The sequence below is a fragment of the Coenobita brevimanus genome, chromosome 81, assembly GCF_032717465.1.
Source record: "Coenobita brevimanus isolate Jiangsu-jjx chromosome 81, ASM3271746v2, whole genome shotgun sequence".
In the NCBI taxonomy this organism is placed as follows: Eukaryota; Metazoa; Arthropoda; class Malacostraca; order Decapoda; family Coenobitidae; genus Coenobita; species Coenobita brevimanus.
Genome location: NC_137034.1, coordinates 22,585,725 through 22,607,290, shown reverse-complemented (window position 1 = coordinate 22,607,290; position 21,566 = coordinate 22,585,725). Strand labels below are relative to the sequence as shown.

Sequence of the window (21,566 nt, the reverse complement as noted above, 5' to 3'; positions counted from 1 at the left end):
GGTATAGAATAAATTCTTCACTGTGGCTATGATTTCCTGGTCCAAGGGCTGGATGCAGGAGGTGGTGTTGGGAGGCAGAGTGTATGTGAGTGCACATTAGGATGTCAGTCCACGAGGTACTTGGCATATGCAGGTGCATTGTCCAGGAACAGGAGGATCTTGAAGTCAAGGTTGAGCTGCTTGCAATGTCTTCTAGCATCGGGGACAAAATAATGGTCAAACCACTCATGTGATAATTTCTGTCATGCAGCCACAGTTGGTCGCCTCCCAGTAGACACTGAGGCGTTTCATGTCGCAGTGTTTGTAGGCCCTGGGTCGGTGGAATCGGTTAATGACAAGGGGCTTCATCTTGTGGGATCCAGTGGCACTGCAGGTGAAAAGGACACTGAACTGTTCCTTGGACATCTTCTCACTGATGGCTTGCTTCTGTCCTTTGGGCAAGTAAGTGTACTTGGCAGACCACTTCCAGAACACACCAGTCTCATCACAGTTGTAAACCCAGTTGAAAATGCGGCCAAAACATAAACTCTTCAGTACAGTACAGTAACTATAGGTAACCCTATCTAGTCATTATATCAAGCCTGCCTACATTAGGAAAAATAAATTTTTTAGTACTCAACAGAACAGAAGAGTACAGTAACTACAGGTAACCCTATCTAGTCATTATATCAAGCCTGCCTACATTAGGAAAAATAAATTTTTTAGTACTCCACAGAAAAGTACAGTACAGTACAGTACAGTACAGTAACTACAGGTAACCCTATCTATTCATTATATCAAGCCTACCTACAGCAGGAAAAATCAATTTTTTACCACTCCACGCAACAGTACAGTACAGTACGGTACAATACAGTAACAACAGGTAACCCTAGCCAGTCATAGTATCAAGCCTGCCTACAGTAAGAAAAATACATTTTTTTGTACTCCACACAACAGTACAGTGGTACAATACAGTAACTATAGGTAACCCTAGCTAGTCATAGTATCAAGCCTGCCTACAGTAAGAAAAATAAATTTTTTCGTATTCCACACAACAGTACAGTACAGTACAATACAGTGACTATAGGTAACCCTAGCTAGTCATAGTATCAAGCCTGCTGATAAAATACTGTACTGTAATTTTTACTGTAGGAAATCTATTGATATATGCAATAATATACAGTACAGAGTGCCATTTGTAATGAATAATTCTCCTACAGTAATGTACTGCAGCTGAAGTAGTTACCCAAAATGTATGATGGATGGCATACTGTATACAGTATACATATTCTGCATTATTACCATTCCTTACCTGCCTCAAGCATACAGCACACAGGTTCGGTGACTTCATGAGCAACTTACTGCCTATTTTATCATTATCACAGCCATCACTGCATCACACATCATCAACAGTACTGCATTTAAGAGCTAATTTCTACTCTGTGGCAGATACTGAATTTATCAATTTGGGGGAGTAAATATCTTAATGTAACCGTTCCTGATATTTATAGATAAGCCTTGTTACTGATCTTTATTAAGACAATAATAAAAGTCAATAATAATATTACCTAGTCATAGCTGTAGCTACCGTCTTCCACGAGCTTCTTGGCCTCCAGAGTGAAAGCTGACGCAGCTTCTGCATCAGCAGAGGCAGCCTCGCCAAGAAAGCGGGCGTGCTTCACCTCACAGCGCCTTTTAAAGTTAGGCTAGCTAACCATCCGCTTGAAGTCATGAAGCGTGGTGGTGATGCGATGCTCTTCTTGTGGCACACTGCAGCATAGATCTTAATGCCTGTTCACGAAGCAAACGACCAGACACACTTGCACCACAATTCCGCTTTCCTTGACATCCAGCGCAACAGATAACCCTCCGTAATAGCCATAATCCTGCGGAACTCGGTGGTGTCAGCACTTATGTTTTTCTGGCCAAGTCCGAAAAACTTCTTCCCAATGTCAACCTGCTTCTTCACATCAGCTCTCTTCTGCTTGAGGGTACGAATTGTGCCCTCAGGTGCTCCCGTAAGGCGGCGGATTTCAACAGCAGTCAAACCCTCGTCCAGGTACTCCAGGATATTCGCCTTGTCAGCAAGTGTATACTTGGTGTATTTCTGCCCCTTCCTGTATTCCGTTTTCTTCTTTGCTTCCGAAGATTTAGAGGTGCCAGGCTGTTCTCGTTCATTACCACTGCTACCTGAAGAACCACTCTTGCTTGCCATTTTGAAATACGTAAATTGTAACAAAAATACAACTAAAACACAATAAAATTGCAGCAAAATGCACACCCACATGTGGAAGGTACAGGCTGAAACTGTGGTGCTTGGCTGTAGAGGGCAGGACAGGCCACAGACAATAGAACATCACCTTGCGTACGGTTTGTTTTAGTTGGAGTCGGGCCCTGAGACAGGGATGGAAATAGTACGATAATTATCGTATTTGTACTATAATTCCAGTGCTGTGTACAATGTACTATAATAACATCTGAAAGTACTATAATTTTCATTTTATTTAAAAAATAATAATTTTGAAAGTAATCCCTCCAATATCCGACGTAATAGAGCCAAAGGCATGTCTGGACAGTGATTTTTCATTCATTCATTCATTGCCAGATGCCATTTATCCCAACCAGGGTGGCCAAGGGCTTAGAGTTAATTGTTTTACAGGGAGGGGCACTAATCCTCCACCAACCTCATTTGACCTGTAGGGATGCCAACAGCATCTGGTGTTCCCAGGCGGTCACCCATCCAAGTACTAACCTGTCCGGATATTGGGCCCCAGCCTCCTGGACTTGTACTTATGGCCCCTAACTCAGAAAAACACCTATACAACTCCCTCTGGACATGCATTGCACTTATTTAAGACCCAAATCACACCAATAAGGGACATAAAGACTGAAATAAATGCAAAAGAACCATAAAATGAGGTTTTAGAGGTGAGTTTATACAATATTAAATATTCTGGGTACTTACAAGTCCCTGGCTCCTGGACTGGTTTGAACTGCCAGTTTGCAGTCCACAGTTAATCTTCTGCACTCTAAATTCTAATTTCTTAACACTGCACAACACTGTAAATTCCTGTGTGTTCTAGTGGCAAGGTATTGCAGTTTATTCACTGTTTATTCACAAAAAACAAGCACCTGTGGCTTGCACTGCTATGAGCATCTGCTCTCGATCGGAGTTTGGCTGTGACTGTTGATGATGGCGGGGTAACAGAGTTGCCAGATCGCAACGGCCACATTACCAATCTCCTCAACTTTCATTACCAAATTTAACTTTTCATTACCAAATTCGTAAAGCTATCATTTATTCTTCACTAATTATATATACAAGTGGAAATACATGTAATCATTCTCCTTATAATTAACACCATGTTGATTATTTTCACACTATGTAGGGTAGCAGATTAATCAGAAAGAGCAAACAATCCACCATCTCCATCCTGTGTATCCTCATACATGTGAAAAATCCATTTGGTAATGCATTATTCTGTGCTGGTAAGGGGTTGGCAATAGCCAACAAGTCTTGGATGCAAGGGTGTGGAGAGGGTGGGGGAATGGAGTCTCGGACCATCACCTAGTGATGGCCAAGGTAGAGCTGCAAAGAAAGTGGTTGAGGAGGCGAAGGGGAAGACAGGAGGAAGCAGCTCCTGTGAGAAGAGTGGAGAAATTGCAAGATAGTGAGAAAAGGACAGAGTATAAGAGCATAGTGGAAGAAAGATTGGGAAGGTATGAGCTAGAGCAGATGGAAGGGGTGGAAAACGTATGTAAGATATTCACGGAAGAGATAAGCGCAGCGTGTGAGGCGGTTTGTGGAGTGAGGAGGAGATGCAAGGGTGTGCAAGGGACAGCATGGTGGAATGATGAGGTGAAACGAGCTGTGGAACAAAAGAAGAAGGCATCTGATGAATGGTTGGCGAGTAGAGGTAGGGGAGAAGATGAGAGAGAGAAGAGAGAGGTATATGTGAGCAGGAGAAGGGAGGTTAAGAGACTGGTGAAGGAGAGTAAGAAGAAAGTGGATGAAGAGTTTGGGAGGAATCTGAGTGTGAAATGGAGGGAGAGTAAGAAATTGTTTTGGAAGGAGGTAAAGAAAGTAAGGCAGTGTGAAAGGGGAAATAGTAGGGGAGTGAAAGATAGGAATAATAGATTGTTGGTGGAGAAGAGAGAGAAATTGAGGAGATGGAAGGAGCACTTTGAGGATTTGTTGAATGTAGAGAGTGACAGCAGTGTGAGTATAGGTGGTTGGGGAATGGCTGGGAGAAGAAGAGATGAGAGGAGGGAGGAAGAGATCAGTAGGTCGGAAGTAGTGGAAGCAATGAAGAAGATTAAGCTGGGAAAGGCCCCAGGAATTGATGGAGTGTGTGGTGAAATGCTTAGGTATGGGGGTGAGATTGTTGTGGAGTGGATATGGAAGTTGTGTAGATTGGCTTGGGAAGAGGGAAGGGTTCCAGAGGACTGGAAATCAGGTATAATTGTTCCTCTGTACAAAGGAAAAGGGGAGAGAGAAGTATGTGGTAACCATAGGGGTATTTGCCTTCTTAGTGTGACTGGTAAAATATATGGTAGAATACTCATTGATAGGGTTAGGCATATGACAGAGGAGCTAGTTGGAGAAGAACAAGGGGGATTTAGCAAGGGAAAAGGGTGTGTAGATCAGATATTTGTTCTAAGATGTTTAGTGGAGAAGTATCTAGAGAAGGGAAGGAAAGTGTATGCTGCCTTCATGGACTTGGAGAAAGCTTATGACAGAATAGATAGGAAAGGTATGTGGAAGGTATTAAGAATATATGGAGTGGAGGGGAAATTGTTGAGTGCTGTGAAGAGTATGTACGAGGGAGCTAGGGCTATGGTGCAAGTGGATGGTGAGCTGAGTGAGTTCTTTGATCTCAATGTGGGACTGAAACAGGGGTGTGTAATGTCTCCATGGCTATTTAATATATATATGGATGGGGTTGTAAAGGAGGTACAAGGTAGGGCAGTGGATGTGGGGGTGGCCCTAATGAATGAGGGTGAGATTTGGAAGCTTCCGGTGTTGCTGTTTGCTGATGATACAGTACTGTTGAGTGAAGATGAATGGGAGTTGCAAGGTTTGGTGAATGAATTTGGGACAGTGTGTAGGAGGAGGAAGCTGAAAGTTAATGTAAACAAAAGTAAAGTTATGGTGTTTGAGAGGAATGAAGTCACAGAGTGTGCAGTGAGGTTGGATGGTGAGGATATGGAGAATGTGAGTGCATTCAAGTACTTGGGTAGTGTGATGAGTAAGGATGGAACTTTGGGGGATGAAGTACGTGAAAGGGTACAGCAGGGAAGGAAGGTTGTTGGTACACTGAAAGCAGTGATGAGAAATAGGGAGGTGAGTATGGAAGTTAAGAAGTCACTGCATGATGGTATTGTGATCCCTACCCTGACGTATGAAAGCGAGGCGTGGACCTTGCAAGAGGGGAACAAGTCAAGAGTGAGAGCAGTGGAAATGAGTTACTTGAGAGGAGCATGTGGAGTGACGTGGAGGGACAGGTTGACGAATGAAGAAGTAAAGGAACGTTGTGGGGTAGATGTGGATGTGGTTGAAAAGATTAGGAGAAATACACTGAGGTGGTTTGGACATGTGGAGAGGATGGAGAATGAAAGACTGACTAAGAGGGTGTATGTAGGTGAGGTGGAGGGAGGGAGAGGGAGGGGCAGACCGAAGATGAGGTGGAGGGATGGAGTTGAGAGGTATATGAGGGAGGGGGGGGTAGGTTGGGGGGAGGGGAGTCAAATGGTGGGTGACAGTGACTTGGAGGCGTTTTGTCTGCGGCCACCCTTTGCGGGATTAGGGCGTCGGGCTTTAGATAGATAGATAGATAGATTATTCTGATTCATTACCAAATGAATTTTTCATTACCAAAGTGGCCCACACTTGGTAATGAAAAACACCAAATGGCAACCCTGACAGGGGAGGGGGGAGGGGGAAGAAGGAAGGGGTGAAGGGACCATGGTGTAACAGCTGTTCGGCGCCACGCGGCAATTTCAAATTACGGGAGGGAATAAAGTCAGAATTTTTCCGAATTTTTTGTGGTTTTTGGCCCATTTTGGGAATATTGGATCCCAGGACAATTATGTCCGGTTAGTGGGGATGTTCAGATATTAGAGGGATTACTGTACAACTGTTTGAGCCCTGCTTAACTGGCATGGGTGAGCCAGAGTCCGAGGATGGGTCATTATGAGCTTATCAGCTGAGTGATAATGACCTGCCAAGGAGGTGAGAAGTAAGGCGGGGGGAGGGGAGAGACAGGTGGACATGGGAGGGAAAGAGGCCGGTGGGGTGGGGGGATATGCCTTTGCTTCGGAGGAGAGAGATGCTGGTGGTCAGTGGAGTAGAGAGGGGAGGACTCAGGGATGGTGAGACCGTGAGAGCCACTGGGGTCGGGGGATTAAGCTCTGTCGAACGGTCTAGCTTTGCCGGACAAAGAGCCAATAGGAATGAAGTAAGGATATAAACCAGCATAAAGCTAGCTTCTCATTGGTTAGGGTCACCTTACCGAAAAGAAGCAGAAAACTGGGGTCATGAGACAGGGTCGGGACCTCATAAGTGATGTGGCAGATCTTCTGATAGTCAGCTTTTGCTGAAGCTAGACCAATAAGAATGAAGATACCAACATAAGAAAACTTATAGAGAGTTTTCATTGGCTACAGACACTGCTGAATTCTCAACTCAGAAATAGCACACGTTAATGAAACACAGCTAATACATTTTTTGTTTTCACTATGTGGAGATAAATTATAATAATGGTATTTAAGCATTAAATGGCAGAAATGTGCTTAATTTTTATAAAATAAATAGTTGTATGATAATCTTAGCGAGAATACTATAATTCTGGCAACGATGTACAATAACCTTGGATCCGAGAATTTCCATCCCTGCCTGAGAGCATCGAAATGCACGACTTTGCACTGAAACATGAGGTAGGCAGGCCACTCGAAAATGCATTGAAATTTGATTCATGGAATGTACGAGGAGCGAATCATGAGGTGAAAGAGAGAGAGAATTGTCCATGTGCTTGAGGGTGCGAAAGTGGATGTATGTGGAATAATTGAAACAAAATGGAGAGGAGAAAGTGTGAGAGAATGGGAGCATGGATGGGGTATATGTGCAGGAGTAGGTGAGAATGAAAGGGCAAAGGAAGGAGTATGTATAGTTGTGAGTAAAAGATGGAAGAGGAGCATAAGACAGTATGGATCAGTTGGGTCAAGGATTGTGTGGGTATTGTGTGGGTAAAGTTGAAAGTTGGAATACAAATGTGGGCGATTGTGTGTGTGTATGCGACAACGTAAGATCGTGCTAGAAGAGTGAGAGAAGAGTTCTGGACAAATGTAGAAGTGTGCATGGAAAAGTTTGGAAGGAATGAGAGAGTGTTTTTGATTGGTGATATGAATGGTAAAGTTGGGAATGTGAAGGTGGATGGAATAGTTGGTGAGTGGGGTGTGCCTGCTGAGACAGATGAGAATGGGAATGCATTAGTGGACATTTGTGCTGGGAGGGGGTTGGTGATAGCCAATACCCTCTTCAGGCATAAAATGATCCACAGGTATACATGGCGAGTGATGAGAAGGGTGGGTGGTGAACTGAATGAAAGGAAGGCAATGACTGATTATGTGTGTGTGGATAAAAGGATGCGAAGATGTGTAATGGATGCAAGAGCTTATAGAGGTTGGGGGAGTGGACTTTCTGACCACTACTTGGTGGTGGCCAGAATTAGGATTCAAGTAAGATGGAGGAATAGAAGAAGGGAAAGACAAGAGGAAGGAGTAGTGCAAGGAGAGTGGAAAGGTTACAAGAGGATGAGAAAAAGGCAGAGTATAGGAGAGAAGTGGAGGAACGATTGGGTAAATATGAATTGGAGCAGATGGGAGACGTGGAAGGTGTGTGTAGGATATTTACAGAAGAAATATGTGCAGCATGTGATGTGGTGTGTGGAAGGAAGAGAAGACGGAAGGGGGTGCGAGGAACAGCGCGGTGGACTGGAGAGGTGAGACAGGCTGTGGCACAAAAGAAGAAAGCATATAATGAATGAATGAGAAATAGGGGCGTGGAAGAAGTTGAGAGGCGGAAGAAAGAGTTATATGTAGAAAGAAAGAGAGAGGTGAAAAGATTAGTAAGAAGAGAGTGGATGAGGAATTTGGAAGGAATTTGAGTGTAAAGTGGAGGGACTGTGAGAAAATGTTCTGGAAAGTGGTGAAAAGAGTAAGACAGGGTGGAAGTGAAGTTAGCAGGGGGATGAAAGATAAAAATGGTAGATTACTAGTGGAGAAGGGAGAAAAAGTAAGCAGATGGAGAGAACACTTTAAGGAATTGTTGAACATAGAGGATGGAAGTAGTGTGAGTATAAGTGGCTGGGGAATGGCTGGGAGAAGGAGGGAGGTGAGAAGACAGGAAGAAATCAGTAGGATAGAAGTTGTGGAAGCAATGAAGAAAGTTAAATCGGGGAAAGCCCCAGGAATTAATGGAGTGTGTGGTGAAATGCTGAAGCATGGGGGAGGGATAGTAGTAGAATGGATGTGGAAGATGTGCAGATTGGCCTGGGAGGAAGGTAGAGTCCCGGAGGATTGGAAGTCAGGTATAATTATTCCCTTGTATAAAGGAAAAGGGAAAAAAGAAGTGTGTGGTAATCATAGGGGCATTTGTCTTCTTAGTATAATAAGAAAAGTGTATGGTAGGATACTTATTGACAGAGTTAGAGAAAGAACAGAGAAATTACTTGGAGAAGAACAGGGAGGCTTTAGGAAGGGAAGAGGTTGTGCAGATCAGATATTCATTCTTAGATCTTTAGTGGAAAAGTTTCTAGAGAAGGGAAAGAAGTTGTGTGCGGCTTTCATGGATTTGGAGAAAGCATATGACAGGGTGGATAGACAAGGATTGTGGAAAGTGTTAAGAATATATGGAGTAGATGAGAAGTTGTTGAATGCTGTGAAGAGTATGTATGATGGTGCTAAGGCTGCAGTGCGTGTGGATGGTGAACTAAGTGAATTTTTCTCTTTGAAAGTTGGGTTGAAACAGGGATGTCATGTCGCCATGGTTGTTCAATCTGTACATGGATGGGGTAATAAAAGAGGTACAAGGTAGGGTAGTGGATGTTGGAGTGGCCCTGGTGAGAGAGGATAGTGTTTGGAAACTCCCTGTACTATTGTTTGCAGATGATACTGTGTTGTTGAGTGAAGACGAAGGGGAGCTGCAAGGCTTGGTGGATGAGTTTGGGAGAGTGTGTAAGAAACGGAATCTAAAGGTGAATGTAGGGAAAAGTAAAGTGATGGTCTTTCAGAGAGGTGAAGTCAGTGAATGTACAGCGAGGTTGGACGGTGAGGAATTGGAAAATGTGAGTACGTTTAAGTACTTGGGTAGTGTGATGAGTAAGGATGGAGGTTTGGAGGGTGAAGTGCTTGAAAGGGTACAGCAGGGAAGAAAGGTTGCTGGTTCTTTGAATGCAGTGATAAGAAACAGGGAAGTGAGCATGAAAATGGAAAAGTTACTACATGACAGTATTGTGATACCAACTCTAACGTACGGAAGTGAAGCTTGGACGTTGTTGGAAGGACACAAGTCAAGAGTGAGAGCTGTGGAAATGAGTTATTTAAGAGGAGCCTGTGGAGTCACATGGAGAGACAGGCTGACGAATGAGGATATAAAGGAGCGTTGTGGTGTGGATGTGGATGTGACAGGAAGCGTTATGAGGAACACACTGAGGTGGTTTGGCCATGTGGAGAGGATGGAGGGTAAAAGACTGACGAAGAGAGTGTATGTGAGTGAGGTGGAGGGGGGAAGAGGGAGGGGGAGGCCGAGGATGAGATGGAGGGATGGGGTGGAGAGTATATGAGAGAGGGGGGTGTGAGTTGGGAGCAGGGCAGTGAAATGGCGGGGGACAGGGCGACTTGGAGGCGATTTGTTTGTGGCCACCCCAAACGGGATTGAGGCGTCTGGCAATAGATAGATAGATAGAATAACTTATTAATACTTTAATAACTCGAAGATATAACAAGAGCAATTAAAGGAAGAGAACCAATAGTGGAAATACTAAAACAAAATAAATTATAGGTGGTAGCAAATACAGTAGGCAGAATACAGAAACAAAGAGAAGTACGGTAATTATGAATATAAGGAGCAACATAGAAATGAACAATAGAGACTGAGGAAAAAAATAGTCCTGTTGTTTAAAGACAAGAGCTCCCGGATGGGAGTAGGCACCAACAACAACAAGCCATGTGCAAGGCGATGCTCTGTTGTGGGCAGCCATCTTGCGACTGTCCTGCCAGCAGCCCTCTACAGTCATGTGCTGCACTTTCAGCCTGTACCTTCCACATGTGGACATACATTTCACTGCAATTTAGTTGTATGTATTTTCTTTGTATTTTCGTCACAACTTACCTGTTTCAAGATGGCAAGCAAGAGTGGTTCTTCGGGTAGCAGTGGTAATGTACGAGAGCAGCCTGGCATCTTTTAAATCATTGCAGCCAAAGGAGAACTGGCAATACAGGAAAGGACAGAAATACACCAAGTATACACTTGCTGACTGTATGGCAATACAATGCTGAACTACAGTTACTTAACCTCAATTGTAGTTCATAAAGTTTACAGAGGATGTGGGCAAAAAATCGTGATTTTAGGTCGTTAGGTTCAGAGGCCCCGGACCCAAAATAATTTTTCCCATAGGAAGTTAAGTTTAAATTTCGATGATTTGAATTTCGCAGTGATTTTTAGGTACATATGCCCGTCGAAATTTGAAATTTTATTATGTATATATATATATATATATATATATATATATATATAGACAGATATATATATATATATATATATATATATATATATTTATACTATATATACAGTAAGGTCCCGGGTTACGTCAGTATCGACTTACGTCAATTCAAGGTTACGACAGTCGGTCCGTGAGTGGAAATTTTAAAATATAAGAAAATAAAGAAAAAATACGTAAAGCGTGGGTTTTGAAGTGTTGCTGTGTACCGCGAGATGTCTCTGGCGTTTTCCCGCCTCACGCTTGACTACCAACAATCGCTCTCAGTCTCACTGCTACCACCGCCTGATACAGTGATACCGTCATTTTCTTGTGTTTTTCGCCATCCTGATTCCAAGATGCCTAAGAGACAGCTTCCTGGTGACCATAACGACTCCAAGAAACGCAAGACCATCACATTACGTGAAAAAGTCGATATTATTAAGCGTAATGAGAAAGGAGAAAAGGCATCAGCAATCGGGCGTGCGCTTGGGATGAGCCGTACTACCGTAGCTACCATCCTCAAAGACATGGAACGTATCTTGACTCACGTTAAAGGTGCAACTCCCATGCAATCAACTGTGATTACCAAGCAAAGATCGGGACTGTTGACTGAGATGGAACGGATGCTAATGCTGTGGATTGAGGACAATAATCAACGGTGCATGCCTCTGAGTGAACAGTTAATCTGTGAAAAAGCACGCACACTCTACCAAGACCTTAAGAAAGAAAAAAGTGAGGAAAGTGAGACCAACGAGACATTTGTGTCATCAAAAGGTTGGTTTACTCGTTTCAGGGCTCGAGCAAACCTAACCAGCAAAAGAATTTTTGGAGAAGCAGCCAGTGCAGATGACGAAGCAGCAAAAACATTCGTTAAAGAGTTGGAGGAGTTGATTGAGAAGGAAGGCTACATTCCAGAACTTATATTTAATGTTGATGAAACGGGACTAAACTGGAAACGAATGCCTAACAGAACCTATATTGCTAAAGAAGAAAAAACCATGCCAGATCACAAAGCATCCAAAGAGGGCCTAACGCTACTTTTTGGGGGAAACTGTGCAGGCAATTTCAAGCTTAAACCGCTACTCGTGTACCACTCCGAAAATCCAAGAGCTCTTAAGGGGATCCTTAAAGCTAGCCTACCAGTTCATTGGAAAAGTAATTTAAAGGCTTGGGTGACTAGTGCAATTTTCACTGACTGGTTTTCAAAGTGTTTCGTGCCTGAGGTTGAACGGTATTGTGCTATGAAGAATCTGCCATTCAAAGCTCTTCTCATTATTGATAATGCTCCTGGTCATCCTTCGAGCCTGACAGAGTTGCACCCTAATGTAAAAGTTGTGTTTATGCCACCAAACACAACATCAATCCTACAACCCATGGACCAAGGTGTAATAAGAGATTTCAAGGCTTACTACCTGAGAAAAACATTCAGACAGGCAATACGAGCAACAGAAAATGGTAAAGTAACACTCAAAGAATTCTGGAAAGATTTCAACATCTATAAGGCAGTTAAAAATATTGAAGAATGTTGGGCTGAAGTGACTAAGACAAATATGCACGGAGTGTGGAAAAAAGTGTGCCCTAACCTCGTAAATGACTTTAAAGGATTTGATGAAGACAGTATAAATGAAGTCAAGCGCAACTGTGTGAAAACTGGAAATGATTTAAATCTGGACATAGACGAGAGTGATGTACATGAACTTGTTGATTCACATGATCAAGAGCTGAGTAATGATGACTTGCTATACCTAGGAAAACAAATGGAAAATGATGAAAAAAGTGATGAGGCAGAACCGCTAAGACAGTTTAAGATTAAGGAAATGGCAAATGCTTTCGACTTCCTAGAAAAAGCAATGGCTGCATTTGAAGATCAGGACCCAAATGCAGAGAGGTTTGCCAAAGTGTACAGGGGAATTGAGGATGCAGTGTCCTGTTATCGTCAAATCTATGACGAAAAGAAATATGCCGCCAAGCAGTCTTCAATTCTCCAGTTTTTCAAGCGAACTGAACACCGAGCCACAACCTCACCACCAGTTGCTACCTCATCCTCATCGTCAACCCCTGACTCCCTATCTTCAGCCCCTGACTCCCCTGCTTCAGCCCCGGACTCCCCTGCTTCAGCCCTGGACTCCCCTGCTCCGGTCCCTGACTCCCCTGATGCAGTGCCTTCCACACCGCAACCCCAGTAACGAGTCAAGTTGATGTCAGAAGGTATGTAGTGACACATAGTATGCATCTTTTATTACAGTACCATACAGTAATCGGTCATTTTATCACTGAAATAATTTTGCTGTCCGAGTGAGAAAAAAAAAAAAAAGCCATCAAACTTGATGTTAGAAATGCTTACATTATCGTGCTGGTAATAATGTTATTTCATATTTTACGGCAGTAATTTACAGTAAACTTTATTGTATGATGTATGAAAAGTGCTTGAATATAGGAATAAAATGTGTGTTGGCAGTGTGCATGAGTGTAAGGACGGGAGAGTGAGGAAGCGGCAGCCAGACTCAGTTGTGGGTGAGGCAGTGGTGGCGTAACTCTGCTGCCATGACGATGAGAAGTGCTGTTACCGCAGCGAGTGCGGTACTGTGACGAAGACTCTTAGCTAGTACAACTTATATTTTATTCAATAAATATCATCAGTTCAAAAGACTATGTTTCTTATACATACCTGTTATAAGATTATTACATGTATAGTATGCAATGTATGGTTGAAAAATCTGTAAGATGCATTGCGGTAAGTATAATCATACGACGTACTGTATAAAACTCGACTTACGTTCAAAATCGGCTTACGTCATGTCTCAGGAACGGAACTCTGATGTAACCCAGGACCTAACTGTATATATATATATATATATATATATATATATATTACATATATATATGTATACATATATATATATACCACGTTGAGTACACCGCTTCCCGTCCGATCAGCGAAGTTAAGCAACGTTGCGTCTGGTTAGTACTTGGATGGGTGACCGCCTGGGAACACCAGATGCTGTTGGCATCCCTACAGGTCAAGTGGGGTTGGTGGAGAATTAGTGCCCCTTCCTGTAAAACATATAACTCTAAGCCCTTGGCCACCCTGTTTGGGATACATGGCGTCTGGCAATGATGATGATGATGATGATGATGATATATATATATATATATATATATATATATATATATATGTATGTGGTGGCAACCATCATCCTCTCACTTGATGTAGTGCTGCCTGCTTCTTCCTTAGCCTTTATCATTCGGTGCCTGTCTTCCTCTCTTCCTATTTCTCCCATCTTTCCTGTCACTTCTTATTGCTTTTCTTTCCTTTACAGGTGGCTTTACATTGAGTGACAAGCCAAATGGTTTCCTGTAAGCCAAGAAACCATTTACAACATTGGGTGGTAAACATATAACCAAATCATACGTGCTCCCTACGTGTCAGCAAGTGGGTTGGTGGGGGGTTAGTGCCCCTCCCTGTAAAACAAATAACTCAAAGTCAAATGGCCACCCTTTATGGGATTATGGTGTCTGGCATATATATATATATATAGTACCCTCGCGTCCAACACGGTAATATTGTCATGCATGGGTCACGTGTTGGACCAAAAACGCGTTGGACTAACAATAGAGCTTATGGGGAAAAATGAATTATGTCAGCAACCCTAGGAAAAGTCACCCTAAATACCTACCATATACCTATACATATATTGGTACTATTGTAATTATAATAAATGGTACTGTGCTATGAATGATAACTAACCTTTTAGGATAGTGTTGGTGGGCTTGCTGGGAATGGAAGGTGGTATCCAAGGCTGTAGGTAGTCCTACTGGGTCCCCGGAGGATGGTTGCTGGCGTCACTAGCGGATAATGGCTGTTGCTCCTCCTCAACCTCCCTCATAAATCCTTCGAAATCACACTCAGAATCACTATCTTCGTTCACAGCCATGGAAGGTCCTGCTTCTGCCTGTCCTAGCATTCTGTAATCCCCGGCAAAGGGCATGCTTCTCACACTGTTGCCAGAGCCCCGTCTCGTGACTGTGGAAAGTGATCGCTGTCGCTGACTCGGTAGAGAATAAGGAGAAGCAACTTTGTTTATAAACTAGTACACACGCCAATGAGAAAGGTTTCAAAACGATTGATATTTATTCTAAAATATTAATATGTATTCAGTGTCAGGCTAAAAGTTCAATGCTGTAGTACGATACATTCTCTGTCGAGTTGCCTGGGTTTTGGTCACACAGTTTTGCCCGTCGTATCCTCGGCAGGAATCCATCCAGATGAATTCCAAATGCCCGTGGTATCGTCGGCAATTTTACCACGTTACCATTCCGATTTACCATCGTATCCTCGGCAAACCTGGTATGAAGTGCTGTGTGACAGCCTTCGGCTGCCAGGATCTTGTCTTGGTTTTTTATTATGGTCCTCATGTTGGCTTCATTCATGTCGTAGGCCTTGGCAATGTCAACTTTCCTCTCCCCTTTCTTCTTCCTCTCGATGCTTTCTAGCTTGGTGGCCTGAGGAAGGTGCCGACGCTTCTTGGGGTTCTCAGAAGGCTTCCTAGGCATTGTGAGCAGGGTAAAATGCAGTAACAAGGGCAGAAAATGCAGCAAAAAAAAAGCACCTTCCAATGCGAATAATGCGACTGAGTGGCGCTGTGGCGGGAGAAATTTAAACAAAATATCACGTGACAGCTGAAGCGTTTTTAATTGGGCGGCATCACGATCACGTCACAATAGCGGGCGGGGAAGGCTACTTGATCAGAAGTTTTCATTGGCTATCATCATCATGGGAATGTCCAGTATGACCATGTTGGACCGGGGGTGATCGTGCTTGAGGTGAACTCTGCAGATTTCGCCCACTTCTCGGAGCTCTGTGCGTGTTATGCTAACACACTCGTGTTGCAGTAATTAAATCGTATTAAATAATACTAATTATTTGCTCTCCGTGCTGGACATGAATCGTGCTGGACTAACACGTGTTGCACACGAGGGTACTGTACATATATATATATATATATATATATATATATATATATATATACAGTGGAAGCTCGATTATCCAGGCTCGGATTATCCAGCTTTCGGTATACCCGGGCTGTGACCGGGTACAGTAATACAGGTAACTCGCACGGAACACGTGGGTTAGGTTCCTACGGTGCCGTGTTAGGTGCGAAATCGCGTATATTTAAACTACTCCGTATTTTGCTCCCTAGACCCCCCAAATGTGTTGTTTTGCTGTTATCTGTCACTGGTAATCACTAGAAAGCACTTTAAGTGGTTAGAAGGTTTATTTAATGTTATAACTCACAAATACAGTACTCCAGAGCAAAACTTCAACACACAAATACTGTACGTAAACACAAGGAAACATTCCGACACCGATCATAGATAATCATATAAATCAGGTTAACTGGTACCAGGGCTTTAACATACAAGTACATACCAGAACAGTACATATTTAACTTAGAAATGCAGTACTGTGATATCGAATGATTTCAGTACTGTTAGGAATGGCTGGAAAAAAAAAATGTTATGAACACATTTTCACCTTTTTGATATATGTTTATGGTAGTTTCGAGTTATTTTTTACGTTATCGTTGTGCCCATGCTTGGAAAAGGGAGCGAAAGAGTTGAATTTTCAGTCCTAAATGAGAAAACTGCACGTCCTCCAAGGCTAGACTCTGCCACGGGAGAATAAAGTGGAGGGTCAGTCCGATTAGCAATAAGGAAGTTGTGTCACAACTTCCAGCTCCCACACCACGAGAATGGCAAAAAATAGAATCGTAATGCAGTTTCAGAACCAACAATAAGTCTAATTATTATGAATACAGATACAAAGCAGAAATAAATACGTTTACAGACGGGGAAAACGTACTTCTTCCGTCATAACATGTTCATCTTTATCATTTTATGTTCATCTTTATCATTTTACCTTGTTATTTTCGCAATATATATTGCTGTCTCGTAAACAGGGTGGTTGTTTGTGTTTTGCAAGGGAGGAAAAAGATTGTACTTTCTGTCTGGGTCGAGATAATGGGTGTAACTATGTGTGGTTAGGCATGGCCACGAGCGAAAAAATCGTACATCCACTCATCACAATAGCAGGTGGTGAACTGACAGATGATACATGAGAGGGTGAAGTCAAGGTCAGTCTCATGTCCCAGATTTTCGTTCACTTCCCGAAAGTTTTCACAGTTTTCTACAAGTTGCATTGCATCAAATGATCCAAACCATTACAGCAAACCTGAGCAAATAGGTAAAGATACCAAGACAAAAATGTATTTTTCTCTTATTATAAGTCTTTAACGAACAAACAAAAAAGGCAATATTCCGACGCCGATCATGGGTAATCATATAAATTAGGTTAACTGGTTACAAGGCTTTATTTAATGCTTTAATTGCTTACAAGTACATACCAGGAACAGTAAATATTTAACTTACAAATACAGTTTGTACTGTAGAAAAGCAGTACAGTAAGAGTTTAACGAACAAACAAAAAAGGCAATATTCCGACGCCGATCATGGGCAATCATATGATTCGGGTTAACTGGTTACAAGGCTTTATTTAATGATTTAACTTTATTTAAGTGCTTACAAGTACAGTACATACGAGAACAGTAAATATTTAACTTACAAATACTGTACAGTACTGTGGAAAAAACGAACAAATAAAAAAGGCAATATTCTGACGCCTATCAGGTAAACTGGTTATAAGACTTTATTTCTTGCTTTAACGTTATTTAATAGTACTTTAAGTTGCACATAAACTTACCAGAACAGTACAGTCCTGTAAATATTTAACTTACAAATACTGTGCTACTGTACTCGGGAATGTCTCACTCACTGAATAATTTCCCGCCTAGATCGTCACGTAATCAAAACAAACCGCGCGCTGCGGTGACGTTCGAGGATTTGATCTTTCAAAGGCCTCTCCTGCTTAATTTGTAGTTTTCATAATGGTTTTTTAATCTTACGTTGTCTTATATGTATCCCAGCCCTTACCGTGTATAATTGCGAGCGCGTTCCGTGAGATCGTGTTCCGTGCGAGTTACCTGTACATAGAATTATCCGTACGATAGCTCCGATTTAAACAGGAAGCATCCAGTTGCTAGGGAGCGAGGCATGGGTAAGCCAGAGAGAGTCTGCTCACCCTGTCCCCACCCACACCTCCTGCTCACAACTCGATCACAAGGGTGGTAGGGTGGAGTTTGGTGAGGCAACTGATACTCCTGACCTAGCCTAACCTTGCTTAACTACTTAATAATTTAACCTAATTCAACCTAACCTGACCTAACCTGGGCTCCAGTTGGGAAATTGGGAAACTAAATCCACTTTTGTGTACGATGAGTTTCTTCCATTATGCCCGAAGCAATCGTAGGTACGGCTTAAAGAACGTGATAATAAAAGGGAAAATCTTTCAGCAAGAGAAGGTACTTTACTACCCTCAAAATATAAAAACACAGAAAACAAACTAGAGGAATATGAAGTGAATTGGTGAAGTCTTTAGGCTGTATGCTTAGATAAAAAGTAATGGGTTTCCCAATTTTAGGAAACGAAATGGAACAAGAATGTCTGTTAATCATAAAAAAAAAAAAAAAATTACTCATCTCATGTGTTCTCGTAAGTTAGCATTCAGTTCCGCATTCTTCGTTAGATGTCGCGCTTCCCAACACATTTCAGACCGACAGAGCATAGTTATTTCTTCCTCTTACATTTACTGTTCATTCTTAAGTGTACTATATGTGTGAAAGAGAGTATTAATACAAACAATAATGCATTCCATTAACCCCATCATAGTTGCCAGCCTCGAACAATGCTTTACTGTACCGGTGTCAGGGATGTTGGGTTGGGGAGAGCTATAAAAACTGCGAACAATTGTGGGAAGGGCGCGAAGGTCACGGTATGTTTTCACGACCCTCCTCTACCATCTCAAACAGTCAGGCGGCCTGCCACTTCATTTCAGATGTTTTTGCCGATATGTTTAAATGCTAATGTGACATGCACCCTAATTATGAGTTTCTTCCATTATGCCTGAAACAATCGTTATGATAATAAGAGAGGAAATCTTTCAGCCAAAGTAATTTACCACCCACAAAACAGGCAGAAAAATACAGAAAACAAACTAGAGCAATATGAATTGATTTGGTAAGGTTATTAGGCTGTATGCTTGGAGGAAAATTTATGAGTTTCACAATTATAGGGGACAAAATGGAACAAACATGTTTACTAATAAGAAGAAATACTTTCATCTCACGTGTTCTCGTAAGGTGGCATTCAGTTCCACATTCTTTGTTCGATGTCACTTCCCAACACATTTCGGACCGACAGAGCATACAATTATTTCTGCTCCTTACAGTTAAGTGTACATTTATTGCACATTCTTTTGTTCATTCGTGTATGTGTGAAAGAGAGAGTATTGATATGTATTCCATTAACCCCTTCATGGCTGCAAGCCTTGAACAATGCTTTACTGTACCGGTGTCAGTGACGTTGAGTTACGGAGAGAAGGGAACGAAGGTCACTGGTATGTTTACACGACCCTACTCTACCATCCCACACAGCTAGGCGGTCCTTTCATCCCAGATGTTTTTGCCGATATGTTTAAATGGTAAAGTAACATGCACCCTAATATTATGTTTAAATGCTAATGTAACATGCCCCCAATGTTATTAATTCTTTCACGAATCATAGCAAATCACAAGATGGGTTTAGGGAGGAGGGGAAAAAGCCAGGTTTGCCAGCCGAGTCTTTTCACATCTAAGAAAAAGAAACTGACTTTATAACTTTGAAAAAATGGTTTCAAGGTCTGCCACAGGAGCACACAAATTTCTGAACTCACAAGCATTGAGGATTTGAGGGGGGTAAACATACGCTTTGCTGTAAGCAGTAAAAGCACCTTACCAAATCAGTTCATCCTGACAGTCTATTAAATTTTTCTTATTATTTCTGGGTTGGTAAATAAAAATTTCTTGTTAAACCTGTTTCCCTGATGTTTTTAACTGTTCTAGTGTGACGATTCTTTGATTCGTTAATGTATCAGAAGACACTGTTCTAATCTGTGTGTTTAAACCTGGCCTAACCTAGCTTAACTGCACCTAAAAATTTAACCTAACCTAATCTTCAGTTGGGAAGTTGGGAAACGAAGTCCACATTTGAGTACGATGAGTTTCGTCCATTGTGCTGGAAACAATCGTAGGTACAGCTTTAGAACGTGAAGATAATAACAGGGAGGAAATCTTTCCGTAAGAAAACGTGATTTAACGAACTGAATATAGTCTGAAAAATACTGAAACAAGCTGGAGGAATATACACTGAACTGGAAAAGTCTTTCTGGTACTTAAAATGTACATTTACCGGTAAATAAATCAGTCTAACAGTACAGTACTTGTGTTTTGGTTCCGCTGGATTAATCGTGCTTTCGGACCAATCGGGCACCCCTTAACACCATATAGCCCAGATAACCGGGCTATCTCTGTTTATATATGTATATATATATATATATACTGTATATATATATATATATATATATATATATATATATATATATAATGTAAATATATATATATACTGTATATATATATACATATATATATATATATATATATATATATATATACTGTATATATATATATATATATATATATATATATATATATATACACAGTACATATATATACAGTAATCCCGCTTTTTTTGCGGATTTTTTGTCTACGGTTTTGCCCTCTCGCGGATTTTCTTAGCATTAATAAGTTCAACTAAAATATCCTTGAATATACAGAAAACAAAAAATTTGAAATTCCTGCAGCTTCCAATTGTAGCGCGGTAAACTCACGCCACCCTCTGTCCCTTTCCCGCGGCCCCTCTGCCAGTGTTACCATATCTAGCATAATTTTATTCTTTTAGCATAATTTTGATCAAATTTTCGAGTCTGGAATATTTTTTAGCATATAAGAAGTTTTAGAATCATTCTAGCATAATACAGAATGGAATGGAATATTTTTGGAATAATTTTATAAAAGCTACAAATCAGAGAGAGAGAGAGGGAGAGACGAATAAGGTAAGAAGATGTTTGAATAGTTGGTTACTTTCATTTTGGGCTTGGTTGGGTTGGATTAGGTTAGGTTAGGTTGGATTAGGTTAGGTTAGGTTAGGTTTTAGGTTAGGTTCGGTTTGGTTCGGTTAGGATAAGTTTGAGCTTTGTACTTTACCCATGAAACCTAGGTTTTTCTGATGGATTTTGGTATGATTCATTCGATTTTCAGCTTCATTTCAGTCGGATATGACCATTTTCTGTGTTTCCCCCCCTCCCTATAACCCCCGATTCCCCAAAGATCCCCCATTGTTGCAGGGGGATGGGGGGGTCATATCTCAAAATCTGGTTATTTCTGACGGAAATGATGCTCAAAATCGAATGAATCACATCAAAATCCATCAGAAAAACGTAAGTTTCGTGGGAAAAAGCAGTAGGCTATGGGCAGAAAACCGATATTTATCCTCTTACTGTATGTAGGTTCATTTTAATATTTTCATAGTAAACAATACATAATTAATATGTTGCACGAATATGTATAGAATTTTATCATTTAGCTTCAAGTTAGCATAATTCATTTTTTACTTGGAACAAATTTGCTCAATCTAGCATAATTTTTTCATTGCCCTAGCATAATTTCGTTGTTTGGATATGGCAACACTGCTCTCTGCCCCGCATTCCTCAGTCCACGCCTGACTGCCCTACGTATTTGGTGTGCTTGTAACCGCACTATGATATGAGCCTCTTGCCTCCCACTTGCTTTCCACATGGCCCCAGGACGTAAGCCAGCCTCACCAAAGGCTAATAAT

General features: G+C 41.6%; 1 long non-coding RNA gene and 1 pseudogene across 1 annotated transcript in view; one reads left to right on the top strand and one right to left on the bottom strand.

Annotated features, from left to right (window-relative positions):
* Positions 1-21,566, bottom strand: part of LOC145409518 (uncharacterized) — a 124,370-nt gene that overhangs the window by 33,225 nt on the left and 69,579 nt on the right. The gene's annotated exons all lie outside the window — the stretch shown is intronic.
* LOC145409589 (5S ribosomal RNA) lies at positions 13,631-13,749 on the top strand (annotated as a pseudogene).